The sequence below is a fragment of the Cornus florida genome, unplaced genomic scaffold (genome assembly GCF_030987335.1).
Source record: "Cornus florida cultivar Cherokee Brave unplaced genomic scaffold, ASM3098733v1 CherokeeBrave_3.0.0_Hap2_Chr03, whole genome shotgun sequence".
In the NCBI taxonomy this organism is placed as follows: Eukaryota; Viridiplantae; Streptophyta; class Magnoliopsida; order Cornales; family Cornaceae; genus Cornus; species Cornus florida.
The window spans coordinates 83,448,148-83,471,468 of NW_026775573.1; positions in this window are offsets into that span (position 1 = coordinate 83,448,148).

Here is a 23,321-nt window from a genome sequence, read left to right on the forward strand (position 1 = left end):
TCCAACACACCCATGCCAAAAAGGTACTAATTAATTGGACTTCGGGTACCTCCTTCCGTCCTTATAGCTAATTAGCACTGTCATTAAAAGGGTTACCTCTCCAATACCGATTTTAAGAAAAACCTTTACTCCACAAACTTTATGAAAACTCGTTTCCACCCATGACTTCCCACACACCACTCTATTAAGACCAACACCGTGCCATGATAATGTCATGAAGATGCATTACATCAATGTTAGAGCAACCATACATTCCATCTTCAATAGACAATTACAATTAGAACGCTAGGCATGTTTTTGCTCATGAATCATCAAGAAGTTCATATAAGCAACCAAACCATATACCATTCAACTTCATTGCAACAGATAGGTTCATATAAACATTTTATCATATTATTTGCATACTAGACAATGTTTAATTCACAATACTCAATATTTGCCTCACTTAAACCTCATATAATACACAACATACACATAAGATATACATTCTTCCAAATTAGTACACTTAGCACATAATCATCATTATTTATAATACATAAAGTAGCATTAATTTCCATTCAAGCAAAAATTAAACAACTAAAGATCATGCTTGAAACCCTAGAACACAAATTCCTCAAATTACACCGTAATAAGCATGCTTTCAAAGGGGAAATAAGAAATTGATTACAACAACCTAGGATTACATAAGTTAGACAACCCTTACCTAAAGGATGCAAAACTTTAACTTGCTCCAAGCCTTGAAACTCCACCAAGTTGAAAACTTAAACCAACAAAATGAAGACGAGGAGAAGCAGAACAACATTCCCTCTTGGAGCTACCCCAAAAGCCCAACCCTAAGGTCGAAACCTCCAAGTGCTCCAATGGCCTCCAGATTCCCATCATTGTGTAGATCAAGAGATACTTTACAACTTCTCTACAATCCACCAAAAATATAAAAATAACACCCTCCAATGACTTTTCACTTAGGCCCTCGCTATTCCCGTGCACTTAGGCCACCCCGAACCCACACGAGATCCCCTTGGTCCAAGCCTCAAAAATGTCTAAAATGGACTCAAACACACTTTCAAGAGATCTAAACTCAAACAAATGTCTCGAACGACTAACGGAACTCACATGACACACAAAACGAGGCACGATACGCAAAACAATGAACCAAGAAAAATAAAATTCAAAAATTCAAAAAATGCCAAAAAAAAAATTCAGAAAAGTCCAAAACGTCACAACGTTACTCCTAAAAAAAAATTAAAGATGAGGAAAAAGTTAATGGACACATGTTCTCCAATTCTGTAGAAAAAAAGGAGTAGGAAACTCATTCGGTCCGAGTTCACATAAACCAGGCAGAGGCCCACATGAGGACTACAACACTTAAGTCAATTTAGGGCCATGTAATGCCTTAGTTTTTATAAAAGGCATTTAAGATATTTGCATTTTATATTTTATATTTTATATTAAAAATAGTCAGTTATATAGGATAGTTTGATAAATATGCAATGACATTAGACGGAAAATGGTCTAAAGTGAAATGCAAGGGGGCAAGTTGCTCACGTTTGAAATTACAGGATTAACTTGCTCACTTTTATACCAGAAGGAGTATTGTGCTCACTTGGTGAAATTTCAAGAGAATTTTTTGCACTTTTATCTTTATATTAATCAAAATTGGTAGTTAAATAAATATTTCGACAATAACTGTTGCAAGTTAATCGTTTTTGTCCTAATGGATGTTGAGCAATGAACTCTCCAATTTAATCGATCAACTAAAAAATACATTAAATGACTCATTTAAATTGTTACATATCTGAAAAAAAAAAAAAAAATTATATATATATATATATATATATATCAATCAATTGATCAAATATGAAGAGCTCCTAATTTTTCTTATAAAAGTATTCCCTTGATAAAATTCTCACTGTTCTAAATAGATATCACTTGTCAGGTGGTTATCTTTAAAATGAAAATAAAAAAAGAAAAAAAAAACTAACTGATCATTATCGTCAACCACTTGCCACTGAAACTTGGACAATTATCTAATTATTAGTCATTTTGGTTGAAATTGAAATAATTGTTAAGACAGTTACTTAAAGTAAATTATCAGCCTTTTAGAAGCTTTTATTGGTCATGCATATAAAAATATAAAGAAATAGAACCCTCTACTTTCTTAAATATGATAAAAATAATTAGAAACAAGGTGAGAAAAATATTCCTAATGTTTAAATTTTATATAAATATCACACTTTTCTTTTTCTTTTTCTTTTTCTTTTTCTTTTTTTTTTTTTTTTTTTTTTTTTTTTAAGTGCGTTAAGATTGAAAAAAAAATCCAAGAATGGTTTCAAGTCACTCTTTGATTACAAATATGGTCACATTTTTAAGATATTAAATTACGAAAAAAAAAAAAACCCCTTTTTTCTTCCAAAAATGCTCTTAGAAGAAGAAAAAAATACAATAGGGACACTTTAATCATTTCACATTTAATTATCTTTTTACCTTTTTTTATTTAGTTATAGAGAGATATTTAATCTTTTCAGTATTCCAACCATTATTTGCTCAAATTTTAAATGTTAAATTTTTTCCAGAAATTTTTATATGCGTATTATAAAAGTAATTTTCTCTAAAAAAAACCAAATAACTAATCAAAGTTTGTAAGTTAACTAACGATAATTCACTTTCAAAGTTTGATGCAAACATCACTACTGTATTATTAATGCCATCTTTTTGGCATCTTCCTCTCTCGCTTGACGGTTAGTTTTAGACAAACGCAATGGCTGCCAATCTTGATGATTTTCCGGACTAGATAAAGGTACACATTCCGCCATGCATTGATGTCGAGAACATGCGAAATAAAGTTTTTCATCATAAATACATTATATAATACGTGCTTGTAGAAAACAGTTTTTGAGTGGGGCCTCCCAATCCAAGTTGATGGTGTGAGACGTCATACAACTAAGCACACAACCGCAAATTAAAAAGAATTTTCTATGTTTCAGAAAATACATTGATATATTTCCTAAGATCTGACTTATTGTAAATATTGAAATAAAATAATTTACTAATTTGCTCACACATTTAAATAGTTTTCCGTTTGTGTTTACACAAATTTTAATGACAAACCTGACAGAAAACAAATATTCAATGGCCTAAATAACTTTTGAGATACATGAAAAATCAAATGAATTATTTAATGTATCTTTAAATTCAAAATTAAAAAATAAATAAATTCACGACTCTTTTCATGATAATAATGTCTTCTTACTCATGAGAGTTACTAAAGTAAAAAATAGTTACAAAACATCATATATGAGAGGTCCTTGTAGTTTTGTTTAATTATAGGGAAAAATTTAAGGACAATGAAAAGCATGAAAGTGAGGATGAATTACTTCCTCCTGTATCGTATTTGTTGTCCATTTTTTGAATTATCTCAAAATAGTTGTCTATTTTGAGATGTCAAAAGCAAAATAATAATAATCTTTTCAAATTACACTTTAAATTTTAAATAAATTTCAAGTTAGACAATATACATATTTAAATTTGAAAGGAAAAAAGTAAACTCATAAGAAGACAATGCATTAATTGTATCTCTCCTTGAAAGAATTTGAAACCAAAACTGATTAAGTAATATGAAAAGAGAGATTTTTTTACTTTAATTTTATTTATTTATTTATTTTGTTGTGTAAGGTACTTTCATTTAAAAATAATAATACAAAGTGTTCTAGAGACAAAACCATAGACGCGTGTACATATGCATGCATTTTGCATATACTTGATTATATAAATTTTTACTTTATTGCACTTGTTAATTACTTATATATTGTTACGTGAATGATGTGTACTTGAATGTTTATCTTGATTAAATTATCACATGCATGCTTAAGGAATAAAAGCAATTAACTAGATTTATCACATCACTTTGGTTGTCAAAATTCAACTAGGAACTGGTTGATTATTTATTTAGTTGTTTTATAAATAATTTATTTGTTTATTATTGATTTATTTAGCTAAGGTATTGTAATGACCCGATCATTTTCCTTCATTTCCTTTTTCTTAAATTTTACGGATAAATTTTTTCTGTTGTTGGTTTCCTTTCTGAGTCCGAGTTTTGACCCTTCGGATCATCATGAGTGCACGGGAATAGTTCCCGACACTTTGTAATGACCCGGTCATTTCCTTTCCTTTATCTTTCTCTCAGATTTTCACGGATATTTTTTTTTTTTCGTTGATCTTTTCTTTTCTGAGTTCGGTTTCTTATCACTTAGTGTTATCTGGAGTACTCAGCGATGGTATTCGAGACTCTTTTCCTTGGATTGACAACTTTCTTTGAGGATCGCGTCATTTCCACATTTTCACTTTTTGGACACTATTCACTTTTCGTCATTTTCCCTATTTTGTCTTTTCCCCGTTTGTCACTTTTTGGCACAACTTCACTTTTTGTGCTCGGAGTTGGTTTTTAATTTCACGTATCTTTATTCTAAGTGGTTTTCATGAAATATGTGTCTTCACTTTTGCAAAAAATGACTCTGGTTGCTCCCGGTGTCCATAGGGACATGGATGCATAGTTCTTCAGAAACTTTTTATTTTCTTGGGGTATTTTTCGTAAATAGTTTTTGAAGATATTTTATTCCAGGGGTTTCTAAGAAAATATTTTTTTGAAAGATATTTTCGTTCTGGGTTATTAGTGCAGTTTTCACTTTTTGGAGGGGCCATTGTGCAATTAATGAAAATTATTGTTAAATGCCTTATTTTGAGCCTGGATTCTTGTACGGGATTCATTTTTACTTTTTGTTAAGTCGTATACTTTTAGAATTTCCTTCTAGTCATTTTTCTCTAGTTTCAGGGTTTTTGGCCCCGATTGCCGCCGAACTTGTTCAGGGCATATCTCTCTGCTCGAGACTCGGTTTTCGACATTGTTTCTTCTGTTGTTCATCTTTTCTCATTATGGTTCTTTTTTGTTCACGGAGGTTTGCCGTTTGAGGACGTCTGAGCGAATTCCACTTTTCCAGACCTAGCGGGACCATTTCGGGGCACTTTTAGGGTTTTACTATAAATAGAATGTGTTAAAGTGAAAAATCACTTTTTCTATCTTCTTCCTCCTTCTTGGTCAGCAGCCATGGAAGACCATGGGGCTGCCACCTTCTCTCTCCTCTTTTGAACTTCTTCCCCTCAGTAAAAAGTCGTAGTGCCTTCACGTTTTATGTTTGTCCTGACTACGCGCATCTTTCCCCCTTATTAGAATCCGTTTTTGGCCATTTCTTGAGTTCGGGTTTAAGGTCAAGTTGTGATTTTGATGGGGCTTCCTTGGGATTCTTGTTCACCGTGTTGTCCCCGACAAAACCTAGAAGTTTCGTCGGATTCGGAGCCGTTTCATTTTGGTAGGGATTTGAGATTTCATTTCAAATAGAGGTAGGGGGTGTTATAGTTTCAGATTTTTGTTGTCTTGCATGCTATTGATGCTTATACAACTTGTATGCATGCTTTTGTTAAGAATCTAGAATTTAATTTAATTATTTTCTATGGTTAAGATTTAATTCTCATGATGATGTATTACTTAGAATTAAATTGTGGCATGTTAGAAAGTTTGGCTTTGATATGTTTGTTAACATATATTAAATTGAAATTATTTGAATAAGAATTACACTTTTTATTTAATAATTATCTTTGGTGAAAGTTTAATTCTCATGGACTTACTTTGCATGAAATTAACTTGTGATATACTTTTAAATTAAGTCTCGGCATGTTCTTAACATACTTTAATTTGAGAGCATTTAGATGAGTTTGAAAATTTAGGGATTTTAATTAAAAGAATTAATTAAAATCTATTTAACGGTTCCATTGGCTTAATTAAGATTCTGAATGAGTATATATAATGAACATGTTATGTTGTTTAACATATCTTAATTTGAGATTATTTGGAATTGATTTGAAATCTAGAGAATTTAATTATTTTGTATAATTAAATTCTATCTAATGGTTCCATGAATCTATTTGTGTTTTAGAAGTTGTTTCTATATATAAATCATGGATTTGGACTTGTTGTGTGTTCACATAGTTATGTTTTGAGCGTTGGATAACATTGTTGTTATATTTATATTTATGAGAACGTGTTCTCTTTATGGAATATATTGCTGCCTTGTGTAATAAATTGCACACTTTGTAATTGACATTATATATGTCATTTTAGAATTTAAAACTCTAAGGCATGGATTGTGTGGGTTCAACCTACTTGTGCATGGAAGGTAATTTTGTGCATTATATAAATTATGTATAAGTTGTAAACTTATTTGGTTTATTTTGGAGTCTTGGGATATTGTTACAAGTGATATGGCTAGAGCTTAGTTCTAGTACGGGAGATATGAGTTCTCCCCATTTATAGTACGCACTTAGGATGGTCTTCCCAGCGGGTTAATGCCCAGAATAACCATTAAGTTCTCAGCGGAAATCCGAGATTTGATGTCCAAATCTTCCACTATTTGATTTCGCATTCAATTCCAAGTTGACAATCATGTTTAGCTGTGACTTGTGGTTTTGGCTATTGGCGATTTAATATTGTTAAGTACATTTGTGCATAATGATTTTTAAGGAATCATCGCATGTTTTTGATGTTGTTAAGTACATCTATACTAAATTGTTATATTTAGTTATTTGCACACTTTTAGATTTCGAGTTGTTAACTTTGAGAATCTATGTCTTGATGTGTGGTATTTGAAACTCTAATTATGCTAAATTGCTATATTTAGTTGTTATTGCATTTTAGATTTCAAGGTGATGGCTTTGAGAATCTATTTCTTGTTACTTTGTATAACATGCATCTATGTTATTGAAATTGCATGAAGGATGTGTTTTATGCTAGAAATGTTCTAATGAAGTTTAGGATGCTCCCTTAGTCTCACCTTTGACATAGACGTTAGGTGGCATGACCCTTTTGAATTGTTTCATATTAATGTAAAAATCTATAAGCAATCGAGTCGATGCATGCTCATTCCCTATGAGAAAACTTGTTTACTCACCCCAAAGTTACTAGGGGTATTGTTCAGGTGCAGGATTCAAGACATGGAGATTTGCACTTACCTTGGGTGATTTGCAGATTTGAAGTTTCTTTTGATACATTCTTGTTCACATGCAAGTGTTAGCATGTTTAAGTTTTGCATATAAAGATGTAATACTTAGTTAGGTTCAATTATGTCATTTTTGCCTTATAATATGTAAATTTTACTTGGATACACTATTTAGAACCTAATTGATATGTATGATATGAGGCTAAGGGCCACAAACTTCAAAAGTTCAAGTGTATGCATTTAAATTCTAAGTTTTGCCTTTGAAATGTAATTTTTTCTAACTTGGAGGTTTGGCTTGTGAATTGGAGTAAATTTTATGTAATGAGGCCATGGGCCATAGTAATATACTTCATTATGTAAAGTACACTTGTTGGTATGCTTACATAGCTTGAAACCTTTGTTTTTAAACCAAATCATCATAGGATTTGAGGTTTGGGTTAAACCTCAATGTTCTTGGCATGTAGCAGGTCATTCAGCAGCTTTTTGAGGTGTTTCGGTCGACCGATGGCTTTTGGGAAACTCATTGCACAGTAAAAACTCATTTCCAGTAGCCTTTTTCATTGTTCAGGATCATTTCGGTCGACCGATGACCTATTTTGGTCGACCGATGGCCTAATTCGGTCTACCGAAACTTCCTCCACTTAAAAACATGTTTTCAGCACAAATTTTGTCCAGTTCGGTTATCCAAAACTCCAGTTCAGTCGACCGAAATAGCCCTCATTCAGTTGCTTCTTCAGTTTTGTTTCAGCACTGTTGTTCAAACTTCAAACAATCATATCTCTTTCATTTTTAATCCAAATGAGGTGATTCTTGAGCCTAAATTCATAGATTTTGAGTCATCTTTCCAATGGTACCAATGTAGATTCAAATCACAGTGGGAGTTATTCATGTTTTAGTGAGGTAGTGTCAGTTTTTGTTTAAACCGGGAAAGGGCATTTCGTGGGATTCTTGGCCAATGTTCTTAGAACCTCTTGGAATGTTGTGAAATGACTAAGTTAGGTTGTATTCACCTCGTTTGACTTGTTTAGAGTCAAGTTTCTTCCTTTTTTTGTGAGTTGACCATTTTGGCCTTAGTCAATAGATTTTGCCCGTTTTGATATTTGTTTCTGCTTTTGCTTTCTTTGAGTTCTGTGACTTTATGGAAGGTCACATTGGTGTCTTAAGGATAATTCTTATCTCTATAGACCTTGTTTTTATCTTTTGCTTCCGCATTTCGGATCCATTATCGGATCAACTTTCGGTTCATCACTAACGCACTGGGTTGAAAAACTTAGGCCATCACAAATGGTATCAGAGCTCCTAAGTTTGAATACCTTGGACGACGGGTTTTGGGTGCATATCATGCTTATGTTGCCATGCTCTATATGTTTATATGTTTCATGCTAACATGTTTTGGTTTGATAACATGTTTATATTCTTATGTGCTATATATAGCATGTCGTTTGTTTAGCATGGCTTTATTTTAATGTAAGGAGCATGACATATGATATAAGTTAGATTAGATTTGTATATGCATGGCTGTGTTGCATATTTGGCATGACACGGGATTGGTCATTAAGGCATGAGTTGAGGTTGATGGTGATTGTAGTCACAGTTTCGTGGTAGTGTAGGTTGTTGTCGACCTAGCATTGGTTTTAAGGTAGGTGGTGAGACACCTTTTGTTTAGGCTCTCGTGAGGTGAGTCATTTGGCGTTGCTATAGTGTTGGATTTGTTGGTTTTGAGCCATGATGAGGTTATGGACCTTTTAGGATCCTTGGTTGATTGGGATAATTCCTCCGGGATTGCAATTTTCATGGGAGGGTACATTTGTGGGCGGGTGCATGGCATTGTCATGCTACCATACTGCCTAGCTAAAAGTGCAGTTCGGATAGAATCCATGTTGGTGTTGTTTTGATAGGCGTTATCCTTTTGATCGATGATGATGATAGTTGTCTTGGGAATCAGTCGTGGTGGTTGATTTGGTTGTTGTTGGTATGGGTATAGTTGTAATTTTCCTTGAGTTCTCCTTGCACGATGACGCTTTTGGGATCAAGTCGATTGATTGATGTTTCGGGTAAAGTAAACATTGCATTGTTAGTGTCACTTGTAGTGTCACCTTTAGATTCAGAGATGGATTGTTAGAGTCTTACCATTGTGGTAAAGGCTCACATTTGTTTTGAGACAAGTTGTTGTCGCATTGGTTTTTGGAGTCAGTTTATAGTTAGGATTGGTCTTTCCTTTCACCTAGACACTCTAGGACACGATATCCATAGGGTTCATTGTTGCATCATTTTTATCTTCTGCAGTTTCGTTTACCATGTTAGTAGTATGATTTATGATGTTGTGATGCATGAGTAGGTGGAAGTGTGTCCGCATTTGCTTTCTTGTTGTGTGGCATTAGCATGCCTTCCTTATATGCTTAGAAATGCTATGTTGTTATTACGTTTTTGTGACATGATTTTGTGCTTACGTTGAGACGTGCTGCATGTACCTTTGATTTTATCTATGTGAGTAGATTTATTTATTTGGTAGTTGTATTCCTTATCATATGCATAACCTCCATACTTGGTTTTCCCTTTTGTTTCCTTTGGTTGCACGTTGTTTGTGTACCGGTTTCTGCAATGGTTTCGTTGTCAGATTCCTTGTAGAGGAGTTCTCTTATTTTCTTGGTTTGAGTAAGGGACTTCACAATGAGTGAGTCTCTTCTCTTCATTGCATTCTGCATAGCTTTAGGGTTGGCTGGTGCGTGAGGATCACCATTGTTTTCTTGAGTCCTTGGTGAGGATTTGATGGATTTTGGTTGACTTCTATGTAGGGGGCGAAGTCTTCAACATTGTTGTCTTTTATTTCAGAGATGAAGTCGTGGTATTGTCCTTCTTAACATTAGTGGTTCCTTTCCTTCGTGTCTTCCCTTGGGGAGTTTTTGCCGTGGTTATTGGCAGAATTAAGGTGCTCAGAGTGAGTGGATTGGTATGAGATCATTTTACGAGGACTTGTGTCCATTTAATTGAGGATTTGGTTGACTCGTTGTATGAGTTTGATACTGTTTAAGGATGTCTTTTGGAGACTTGTTTCCGTCTTGGAGACCTGGATGTGGTTGACTCTTAGGAAGAGTTTTGGAGGATTGTTGTTGGATATGGCTTGTTTGTGGAGTTTTCTCATCCTAGTTATGACTAGGCATAGTTTTGAGGAATCGTAGTTTTGGTGGTTGTTTATGGGTCAATGGTAATTGAGAAATTTCGATTTAGCTTGGTGATGCCAAGCACAGTTTCGAGAGATTCGTTTTGTGACCTTAGTTGTCAGGATTTTGATACATATACTACTTGGTGGACTTGTATTTTGAGGATTTAGTTGTCCATGATAGGGATGTAGATCTGATGTTTGATTATGGTGTAGTCTTATAGTTGATCTGTTTCAAGGAGATATGAAGGACTTTCGATGAAATATCTTGTAGTGAGATTTGTTTTGATTTCTGGAGGTTTTGATTTTTCTTGTCAGGCTTTGGATTCTTGATTAATGTTGATAGTAGTGGTATTTTGAGACATTAGAGATGTTAGTTTTGCTGTATTGAGGATTTGGGGCCTAAAGTATAATGGTGTCTATGACATTATTGTCAGAGTTTGGGATTGGCCAGGATGGTCCGGAACGTCTTTGGACCATATTCTAACTCTCACAAATACCTGGTTCCCACATTGCTTTTGGCCATGAACGTTTTGTGACGTTGATGTCATTTGTATCAAGAGGTTTCATAGGTAGACCTAGTGGGGGGCAGGTTATGAATTAGTGTCTTATACTGTCACGCTACCATATAAAGTTGTGTGTTATGGGCGAGTACTAGTTGTGATGCTACCTTACTGACGAGTAAGTGTGGGCGGGCACTAGACACTGTCATTTCTACCACACATTTGAGTGCGTCGTGGGCGAGTTCTGGTTGCTATTCATACTGCCATGTTGTCTTTATTCGGTACCTTGATTTGATACGTGGATATCTTGGAGTTCTTTTGTGGTTGTTTTCGGATCCGTTTAATGGTTCATCAGGAGGGATGTTTAAGGTTGTTGTTTTTCGTTCCTTTGTCTGACCTTGGGTTCTGTGTGAGTTCGCACTTGTTGTGTGGCCGTGTGGTCACTTTCCTTTGAGAGGTTGTCTTGTCGTGAGCATGTGAGTGCGAATGACATTGGTTTGCACACTGTCTTCGGTTTTGGGATTGCTTTTGTAGCATATTGTGTGGGATACTCGAAGAAGTACTCCGTAGTTATCCTAGTTTCGCCTTTTGTTTTGTTGGGGCAGGATTTCGGGGACGAAATCCCTTTAAGGTGGGAAGGTTGTAATGACCCGGTCATTTCATTTCCTTTTCTTTCTCTCAGATTTTCACGGATATATATATATATATATATATATATATATATATATATATATATATATATATTTATGAAAATCTTTTCTTTTCTGAGTTCGGTTTCTCATCACTTAGTGTCATCTGGAGTGCTCGGAGATGGTATTCGAGACTCTTTTCCTTAGATTGACAACTTCCTTTGAGGACCGCGTCATTTCTACATTTTCACTTTTTGGACACTATTTACTAGAGATGATGTCCACTTTACTCCCACAAACAATGACTTAGTAAATGAGGATGAGAGGAAAGAGTTGAATGATGTTGTTGGCATGGCTTTGGAGGAGCACCTAGGAGTAGTAGAAACAACTCCCAGTTATTTAGTCCTTGATATTTCCCTACAAATTTTACACGTTAAATGGAAGGATGCGGTGGGAAAAGTTAGAAAAAGTACGAGGAGCAGAAATCCTGCAATATATTACTACTCTCCAAGGGTATCTAGGGATAGTGAGACAATTCAATTGACTAAAAAGTAGAAAAAATTATTGAGTTATATTGCTGCGCGAGGGCATGATGAAGAGTAAGTGTAACCTACATTTATGAATTTCCTAAGTATATTTATTGTTGTTCATTGTTTTTTTATAGTAGTGCATGTATAATAATTTGCTATTTTATAATTACATTTGTCAATGAAATATTGGTTTTCATGTACGATATACATCTTTCTCGGACAGATGTAGTTGAGTTCTTTTACCCGAACTGGATATCGAACTTGGTGCATGAATTTACACAACACATTTAAAATAATTGATATGTATTTTTATGGTTATGATATAATGAAGCTATTACAATTTTATTTGTCAATTTAGATTATAAAATTCTGGGCAATGGTGTTGAACCAAGAGCAAGGAAGGAATTTGAATAAGTACTATTTTGAAAGTTGCGTTGTCCAGTTTCTGAAAGAATATAATGTCATGAAATATGAAAGTCCAAAAAAGCGCAAGCCTCTGATTAAAAAAGTGTGGGAGCAATACGAGAAAATGTGTAAGCTATAAGATTCCACGGTGTTCAAGAATTGTGAGCTGGTTATGTTCATTACTGTGTAGTTATTTTTTCCTGCAATCATTGAGAAACATTGGTTTTTATTCCTTGTCAACCGGCCGAAGAAAGTAGTAGACTACCTATGCTCATTTAGATGAATGCATAGATACTCTGTAATTGCCAATTGTGTGGTACACATCTATTTAATGAAATCATCCCTATTTGTTAATGTTTATTTTATGAAAAATGTATACTATATAGGTTGATCTGTATGACAAAAAGAGTTCGTTGAAGTTACCCTGGAGGAAGACAACTGGCCACCTTACAAAACAAAGTTGGACTATAAAATCCCTCTGTAGGATGATGTGTATGTAAACATCACTTTCAATACAAGTATAAAATTAATTTTTTATTCAGCGTATCATAAATAGAATACTATCCCTTACTGAGTACATCACTTAAATACTGGTTGCATATCAGGCATAGTTGTGGTTTGTTCTTAATGAGGTGCATGGACTTGTGGAATGGAAGTAACTTCAGTCGGAAATTTTGTGTAAGTAGTGTTATTATTATTATTTCTATGTATGTGTAAAATAGATAAGGTACACATTTTAGTATTATTTCTTTGTAATATTTATAAATTTTGCAAGTAGACTCTAAGGCAATGCGTTCTGAGTTCCTTGTGCAACTATTAGACGATCCAAGGAATAAAGTCCGAAAGAAGTTGTACAGGGTTGCCAATGTTGAAGAAGGAGATGATTGATGTAAATGGTGTAATTATAGGACCATTTTGGGTGTGGTATTGTAATGACCCGGTCATTTTCATTCCTTTCCCTTTTCTCAGATTTTCACGGATATTTTTTTCCGTTGATCTTTTCCTTTCTGAGTTCAGTTTCTCATCACTTAGTGTCATCTTGAGTGCTCGGGGATGGTTTTTGAGACTCTTTTCTTTGAATTGACAACTTCCTTTGAGGACTGAGTCATTTCCATATTTTTATTTTTCGGACACTATTCACTTTTCGTCCTTTTCCCTATTTTGTCTTTTCCCCGTTTGTCACTTTGTTGGCATAACCACACCATTTGTGTTTGGAGTTGGTTATCTTCGTTCTAAGTGATTTCCACAAAACACGTATCTTTACTTTTGTAGAAAAGTACTTTGCTTGCTTCCGATGTCCATAGGGGTATGGATGCACAATTTTTCAGAAACATTTCTATTTCTTGGGGTGTTTTTCATAAATATCTTTTGAAGATATTTTATTTCAGGGGTTTTTAAGAAAATATTTTTGGAAGATATTTCATTCTGAGCCAGTTGTGCAGTTTTCACTTTTTAGAGGGGCCATTGTGCAATTAATGAAAGTTATTGCTAAATGTCTTATTTTTAGCCTGGATCCTCATACCGGATTCATTTTCACTTTTTGTCGAGTCATGTACTCATAGGATTTCCTTCTGATCTTTTTTCTCCAGTTTCAGGGTTTTTGACCCTAGTTGCCGCCATACTTATTTGGGGCATATCTTCTTGCACGAGACTCGGTTTTCGATGTCATTTCTTTTTTTATTCATATTTTCTCATTCTACTTCTTTTTTGTTCACAGAGTTTTGTCATTTGAGCGCGTCTACTCAAATTCCACTTTTCTGGTTTTTCTATAAATAGGAGGTCTTAAGAAGAAAAATCAGATTTTTCTCTCTCTCTCTCCTCTCTCTTAGCCTGCAGCCATGGCAGCCAAGGGGCTACCACCCTTCTCTCTTCTTTTCCGACCACTTCCCTTGAGTAAAAAGGTGTAGTATCTTAGTGTTTTATACTCGCCTTACCGTGCTCTACCTTTCCCCCTTATTAGAATCCATTTTTAGCCATTTCTTGAGTTCAGGATTGAGGTCAAGTTGTGATTTTGATGTGGCTTCCTTGGGGGTTATGTTCATCGTGTTGTCCCCGACAAAACCTAGAAGTTTCGTTGGATTCGGAGCGGTTTCGTTTTGGTGGGGATTTGAGATTTCATCTCAAATGGAGGTAGGGGGTGTTATAATTTCATATTTTTGTTGTCTTACATGTTTTTGATGCTTATACAACTTGTACACATGTTTTTGTTAAGAATCTAGAATTTAATTTAATTATTTTCTATGGTTAAAATTTAATTCACATGATGGTATTCAACTTAGAATTAAATTGTGGCATGCTAGGAAATTAAGTTTTGATGTATTTGTTAACATATATTAAATTAGGATAATTTGAGTAAGAATTACACTTTTTATTTAATAATTATCTTTTGTGAAAGTTTAAATCTCATGGACATGCCTTATATGAAATTAACTTGTGATATACTATTAAATTAAATTTTGGCATGTTCTTTAACATATTTTAATTTGAGAGCATTTGGATGAGTTTGAAAATCTAGTTACTTTAATTAAGAAAATTAAATAAAATCTATTTTTATGATTTCATTGGTCTAATTAGGATTTTGAATGAATATACGTGATAACCATGCTATGTCCTTTAGCATATATTAAATTGAGGCCATTTGAAAATGATTTGAAATCTAAAGCATTTAATTATTTTTATTTAATTAAATTCTATCTTGTTGTCCCATGGATTTAATTTTGTTATAGAAGTTGTTTCTGTATTTAAATCATGGAATTGGACTTGTTGTGTAGTCACTTGGTTATGTTTTAAGCATTGAGTACATTGTTTGTAATGACCCGGATTTTTTGGATAAATTTTTTCCGTTGTCTTTTCCCTTCTGAGTTTAGTTTCTTGTCGATTAGTGTCGTCTCGAGTGCTCTGGAGTGATTTTCGAGACTTTTTTTTGTGGATTGACAACTTCTTTTGAGGACTGAGTCAGTTCCGTACTTTTTGTTTTTCGACACTATTCACTTTTTGTCTTTTCCCCTATTTTATCTTTTTCCCTATTTGGTCTTTTCCTTGTTTGTCACTCTGTTTGCATAACCACACTTCTTCTGTTCAGAGTTGGTTTCTGACTTCACATTTCTTCATTACTAATGATTTCTATGAGATACGTATCTTTACTTTCGTGAAAAAGTACTCTGGTTGCTCCCGGTGCCCATAGGGGCATAAATGCAAAGTTCTTTGGAAACTTTTTCTTTTCTTGGGGTGTTTTTCATAAATATCTTTTAAAGATATTTTATTTCAGGGGTATCTAAGAAAATATCTTTTGGAAGATATTTTCATTCTAGGGCAGTTTCGTAGTTTTCACTTTCTTGTGGGGCTATTGTGCAATTAATGAAAGTTATTGCTCAATGCCTTGTTTTGAGCCTGGATCCTCGTATGGGATTCATTTTCACATTTCGTCGAGTCACGGACTCTTAGAATTTCCTCCTGGACACTGTTTTCCAGTTTCAGGGTTTCTGGCCCCGGTTTGCCCCAAACTTGTTTTGGGCATAACTCTCTGCTCAGGACTCGAATTTCAACGCCGTTTCTTCCGTTGTTCATATTATCTCATTTTGAATCTTTTTCGTTCACAGAGTTTTGCCATTTGAGCGCGTCTGCGCGAATTCCACTTTTCCGGACCCGGCGGGGCCCGTTCGGGGCACTTTTTGAGTTTTTCTATAAATAGGAGGTCTTAGAAAGAAAAATCAGATTTCTCTCTCTCTCCTCTCTCATGGCTGGTCCAAGCTCCATCCATGGCTGCCATCTCCTCTCTCCTCTTTTGGACTTCTTCCCTTCATTAAAAAGTGGTGATGCCTTTGTGTTTATTGTTCCCCTCGGCGAGGCCTTCGATTCCAACCGATTGGAATCTTGTTTTGGCCATTTCTTGAGTTCGGGTTTGAAGTCAAGTTGTGTTTTTTATGGGGCTTCCTTGGGATTCATGTCCGTGGTGTTGTCCCCGACAAAACCTAGGAGTTTCGTCGGATTCGGAGCTAATTTATTTTGGTGGGGATTTGAGATTTCATCTCAAATGGAGATAGGGAATGTTTTAGGCTTTTGTGTGTGTTGTATTGAGTGTTTAGCATGATTATACAACTTATATATGTGCCTTGTATCAAATCTAGAAAATTAGTAATTTTTATTTCTTTGTATAAGATTTAAAATTCATGGTGATTTATAACTTTGATTTGAATTGTGGCATGGTAGAGACTCTTATTTTAATATGTTGGTTAACATATATTAATTTGGGATCAATTAAATAAGAATTGCTCTTTTTAATTAATATTTTTCTTTTGTGAAGGATTTAAGCTCATGGCCATACCTTGCATGGAATTGAGTTGTATTATGTTTCTAAATTAAGTTTTGGTATATTTGTTAACATACTTTAATTTGAGAGCATTTGGTTGAGTTTGAAAATCTAGAGACTTTAATTAAGGAAATTAATTAAAATTTATTTTGGTGGTTTTATGGGCCTAATTAAGCTTGTGTGTGAATATATGTAATGACCATGATATGTTTATTAACATATATTAAATTGGGGCCAATTGAAAATGATTTGAAATCTAGATAGTTTAATTATTTTGATGTAATTAAATTCTATCTTGTGTATCTATGGATCTAATCATGTTTTAGAAGTTGTTTCTATTTTAAGAGTATGGATTTAGACTTGTGATGTATTCACTAGATTGTATTATATGCATTAAAGAGTATTGTTGTTAAGTTTATATTCATGAGAGTATATTTCTAATATGAATATATTATTGGCTTGTGATTTCGTAGCATTATGGATCTGAAATGCTTATTATGCACAATTGAGAGTTATATTGCTAACTTGTTACTATGTAGTAGTAGTATATATAAGTTATGAACTTATTTGGCTTATTTTGGAATCTTGGAACATTGTTGAGTTGAGATGGCTAGGGTTTGGCTCTAGTACGGGGACGTGAGTCCTCTAAATCATTGAGATAGTGTGCACTTAGGGTGGTCTTCCCTGCGGGTTAGTGCCCTGAATAACCATTGAGGTCTCGGCAGAATTCCGAGTGTGATATCCAAGTCTTCCACTATTTGTTTTCGCATTTAATTCCAAGTTGACAATCATGTTTACCTTGTTAACTTGTGGTTTTAGCTATTAGCGATTTTGATGTTATTAAGTACATCCATACTAAATTGCTATATTTAGTTGATTTCACGCTTTTAGATTTCTAGTTGATAACCTAGAGAATCTATGTCTTGATGTGTGGTATTAGATATTCTAATTATACTAAATTGTTATATTTAGTTGATGTTGCATTTTAGACTTCAAGTTTATAACCTTGAGAATCTCTATGTTGTTGCTTTGTGTAAGCATGCTCCTATGTTGTTACTTTGTGTAAGCATGACCTTATGTTGCTAAAATTGTATGAATGAGGTGATTAATGCTAGAAATGATCTTAGGTAGCTAGGATGCTCCTTGAGTCTTACCTTTGACATAGACGTTAGGTGGAAGGAACCACGATAATTAAATCATGAAAACTTGTAAAACGTAGGTCGATGCATGCTCATTTCCTACGAGTAGCTTTATGTTACTCTCCCCTACGATATTGGGGCATATTTCAGGTACAAGAATCAAAGTTGAGGTCTTCATTATGCTTGGATGGTTTGTGGACTTGGAGACTTCCATTTTTGTGAAGGTTGGCTTGGAATGCTAATTGTAGCCTTATATATCAACATGTGTACATTTGATTCCTTATAGGTAATGTGTATATGCGTACACTCTTTACGATGTATTTGACATGTATGAGATGAGGCCGGAGGCCAATGACATGTAAATTGTATCCTATGGAATTTTTGACTTCATGGAATATTATGAATGTATTGAAAAATATTGAGTTTTTATTTTACCATGTTTGCATTGGGTGTGGGAATTCCATTTTGATTCTTCCATTAGCATTCATTAATCCTATATGAAGTATGGCCAAGGGCCAAACGGCATTTTGAAACCATCTCATGATTGTAAATTCCAAGTTTTCGTTCTAAACTTTGTTTTTGGCATTTTGGCCGTTGGGGGCTCAAATTTTGTATCGGCCATATTTGTGGGCCATGGACCATTGTAGCACATCTTACTAGGTAAGTTACGTTTGTATGCATGGTCGTTTCCAGGCAAAGCTTCTTCTTTGGTGAAATGAGCCTCCTACGGACTCATTTTACACTTTTGTTGCATATTCTGACCTAAGGGTATTTTGGAAATTTTCTTTGGGGAATAAATTCCGTTCTTCACATGGTCACTTAAAAAATGTGATTTTGGGGGGGGTTTCTTCTTCGTGTTTTTCCAGAAAATGCCATCTTGGTATCGGAAATCGCATCCGAAATTCAGCTCTCAGTTTTTAAATTTAGCAGCTTTTTGGACCCTCTGGACCAATTTTCTTGGGAGGGCATTTTGGGCATTTTACATTGCTTATTTTTCAATTTTACTTGTGATTCACGTAGGAAACTCAATTTTGAGATGGGTTTCTTCTTAGAGTTTTTCCAGAAAATGTCATCTAGGCCCTCAAATTTCTATTTTTTCCCGAAAAACCCCTGCTGCCAGGTTTTTGGGTTGCACCTTACTGCCCTCTTCACATGTAAACGGTTACGAGGAGTTTGGTAACCGGTTACATGTGCATGGGCAGTGTTTTTTTCATGAATTTTGGCCTCCTAACCGGTGAGGAAGGCCATCTAACCGGTTAGATGATCTTTGGTTGGCACTTTTTGACCGTTTTGCCTCTTCTTCTTCCGTCAGCCATATCTTCTTCATCCGGACTCCGAATCATGCGATTTTTGAGTCTAAGTTCATTGATTTTTCATTGTCTTTCCAATGGTGTGCTCGGTGGCATCCACTTTCAAGCTGGAAATGATGATTTTACCCCTAGGTTCAATTTTGTTTGTTTTTGAAACATTGCTTCCCCATTTGATTCCTTTGGGTTCCGTGACCTCGTTGAGGGTCATAATGGTGTCTTAGAGCCATGTTGTATCTCTAGAGACCATTTTTTTTGTCTTTTTCTTCCGCATTTCGGATCCGTTATTGGGTCATCTTTCGGTTCATCACTGACGCACCGAGTTGAAAAACTTGGGCCGTCACAAGTGGTATCAGAGCTCCTAGGTTCGAAAACCTTAGGATGACGGGTTTTGGGTGCATATGATGCTTTTGTTGCCATGCTCTATGTGCTTATATGCTTTATGATAACATGTTTTGGTTTGATAACATGTTTATGTGCTTATGTGGTATATGTAGTATGCCGTTTGTTTAAGCATGATTTAATTCTTTTGTAAAGAGCATGACATACGATGTATACTAGATTAGATTTGTATATGCATAACTGTGTTGCATATTTGGTATGACACGGGATTGGTCATTGAGGCACGAGTTGAGGTTGATGGTGATTGTAGTCACAGTTTCGTGGTAGTATAGGTTGTTGTCGACCTACTATTGGTTTTGAGGTAGGTGGATGGTCACCTTTTATTTAGGCTCTTGTGAGATGAGTCATTTGGTGTTACCATAGTGGTGGATTTATTGGTTTTGAGCCATAATGAGGTTATGGACCTCTTAGGATCCTTGGTTGATCAGAATGATTCCTCTGGGATTGCAATTTTCGTGGGCGGGTACGTTTGTGGGCGGGTGCATGACACTGTCATGCTACCGTACTTGCTAGCTACAAGCGCAGTTTGGGTGGAATCAATGTTGGTTTTGTTTTGATAGGCGTTGTCCTTTGATTGGTGATGATGATGGTTGTTTTGGCGATCAGTCGTGGTGATTAATTTAATTGTTATTGGTATGGCTGTAGTTGCCATTTTCCTTGAGGAGTTTTTACGTGATGACGCTTTTGGGATCAAGTCGATTGATTGATGTTACGGATAGTGAGAGCACTGCACTGTTAGTGTCACTTGTAGTGTTACCTCTAGATTCTGAGATGGATTGTTAGAGTCTTACCGTTGTGGTAAGGGCTCACGTTTGCTTTGAGACAGGTTGTTGTCGCATTAGTTTTGAAGACAGTTTATGACTAGGAATTGTCCTTTCTTTTCTAGACACTCTAGGACACAATGTCTATAGGGTTCATTGTTGCATCATTTTGTCTTATGCAGTTTCGTTTACTACCATGTTAGTAGTATGATTTATGATATTGTGATACATGGGTAGGTAGAGGTGTATCCACATTTGCCTTCTTGTTGTGTGGCATTAGCATGCCTTCTTTATATGCTTAGAGATGCCATGTTGTTACTATGTTTTAATGACATAATTTTGTGCTTATGTGGAGACGTGTTGCATGTACCTTTGATTTTTATCTATGTGAGTAGATTTTCTTTCTAGTAGTTGCATTCCTTGTCATATGCATGACTTCCAGGTTTGGTTTTCCCATTCGTTTCCCTTGGTCGCACGTAGCGTGTATGCGGGTTTCCACAATGGTTTCGTGTTTGGTTCGTGTAAGGGACTTCACAAGGAGTGAGTCTCTTCTCTTCGTTGCATTGTGCATAGTTTTGGGGTTGGTTGGTCTGTGAGGATCACTATCGTTGTCTTGAGTCCTTGGTAAGGATTTGATGTATTTTGGTCAGCTTACTTCCATTTAGGGGGTGAAGTCTTTGACCTTGTTCTCTTTCATTTCAGAGATGGAGTTGTGGAGTTGTCCTTTTTAGTACTGGTGGTTCCCTTTCTTTCGTGTCTTCTCTTGGGGAGTTTCTGCCGTAGTTGTTGACAGAGTTGTAATGCTCAGAGTGAGTTGATTGGTGTGAGATCATTTTATGGGGACTTGTGTCCATATCATTGAGGATTTGTTTGATTGTGAGTTGAGCTCGATGCTCTTTTGAGAATGTCTTTTGGAGACTTGTTTCCGTTTTGGAGACCTGGATGTGGTTAACTTTTAGGAAAAGTTTTGGAGGATTGCTGTTGGATATGGCTTGTTGTGGAGTTTCTCATCCTAGTTATGACTAGGCATAGTTTTGAAGAATCGTAGTTTTGATGATTGGTTGTGTTTCAAAAATTGAGGAATTTTAATTTACCTTGGTGTTTCCAAGTATGGTTTTGAGAGATTCATTTTATGACCTTGGTTGTTGGCATTTTGATGTGCGTGCCACTTGGTAGACTTGTATTTTGAGGATTTAGTTATCCGTGATAGGGATGTGGATCTGATGTTTGATTATGGTGTTTGGTCTTGTAGTTGATCTGTTTCAGGGAGTAATGTGAAGGACTTTCGATGAAATGTCTTATTGTGAAGTTTGTTTTGATTTCTGTAGACGTTGATTTGCTTTTCAGGTTTTAGATTCTTGATTAATGTTGTTAATAGGGGTATTTTGAGACATTGGAGATGTTGGTTTTACTGTATTAAGGATTTGGGGCCTTAAGCATAGCGGTACCTATAGCATTGTTGCCAGAGTTTTGGGATTGGCCAGGATGGTCCGGCCGGACATCTTTGGACCATATATCAACTCTCACAAAATGTTGGTCCCCGTAGTGCTTTTGGTAATGATCATTTTTGACATTGATGTCATTAGTATCGAGAGGTTTTATGAGTAGACCTAGTGGGGGGCAGGTTATGAACTAGTGTCTTATACTGTCATGTTACCGTACAAAGTTGTGTGTTGTGGGCGAGTACTAGTTGCCATCGATGCTACCTTACTAACGAGTAAGTGTGGGCGGGCACTAGGTACTGTCATTGCTACCACACATTTGAGTACATCGTGGGCGGGTTTTGGTCACTATTCGTACTGCCACGTTGTGTTTGTTCTGTACCCTGATTCGATATGTAGTTATCTTGGAGTTCTTTTGGTGGTTATTTTTGGTTCCTTATGATGGTTGGTCAGGAGGGATGCTTACGGTTGCTGTTTTCAGTTCTTTTGTCTGACCTTGGGTTCTCTGTGTGAGTTCAGACTTGTCGTGTGTCTTGTCAAGAGCACGCGGGTGCAATTGACAATGGTTTGTGTGTTCCTTTCAGATTCGAGGTCGCGGGTGTAGCGCGTTGTGAGGGATACTCAGAGATGTACTCTGTAGTTATCCTGGTTTTGCTTTCTGTTGCGTTGTGAGGATTTAGCACCATGTTCTCCCCCTTCTTTGCTTGGTTAAATTAGTCTTGCCATTTTGGTAAGTCTCCATTCCCTTAAGGATTTTGAAAACACGTAGTGTTGTCCTAAAGCCTTCCTTCTATAATCCTATTTCTCAAAAGGATTGATACACCATGGTAAGTTCCATGAAACTTGCCATGTGCTATTCTCTTACTGGTTTAAAAACACCATTATCTAATAGACTCCATGTGGCATTAGATGAATAATTACGCGAGTCTTGCCTTGAATAATTGAGTAAGGTTGCATATATAGTAATATTTCCATGAATCTTTATTTCCCAGATCATTAGGAAATTGTGGGACATTAATCCAGTATGGCAAGTCTTATGGAACTCGCCACATGTCACCTTTCCAGTGGCTAATATTGAGGGTATAAACCTAAACCATGACTTTTTAGGAATCTGTGTGCTACAATATTTAGGGAAAATTTAAATTTTTTTTCCTTTGAATGAAGTCTTAAAACAAACAACATTTTGCAAATTTATCATTTTTAGAAACCTTCATTAATTAACCCCCTCTGCCTTAGGGCATGATTCTGGTTATAATAGAATTTAAAATTACAGTTTAGAGTATCAAAATTCAAATTTAAAAATGATAGGCTGATATATATGTGTGTGTGTGTGTATTGGTAGTAGTGGCAAGGGCCACGGTGATGGTGCTGACAACTCCCTTTGCTGATGGTTGTGACCACAATTCAAGATGGTAACTTCTATTCATGTTCTAGTTATCAGACACAAATTAACACGTAAATCTTTTATATGTATCATGAAAGTAGCATTTGTGCCTGATGGATGATTAGTTAAAGTTGTTGCCTTTGGACTGAAACTTTGTTAGCTTAGTTATTGCAGAGCTGCTGCTTCATCTAAAGTTCTTTCCTCATGTTTTCTAATCAAACACATAGACTATTTCCAAAGTGGTTGCTTTGCCTAATTAATTTGTAAAAGTTAGCAAATTATAAACAAAGAATAGAAGGCTTGG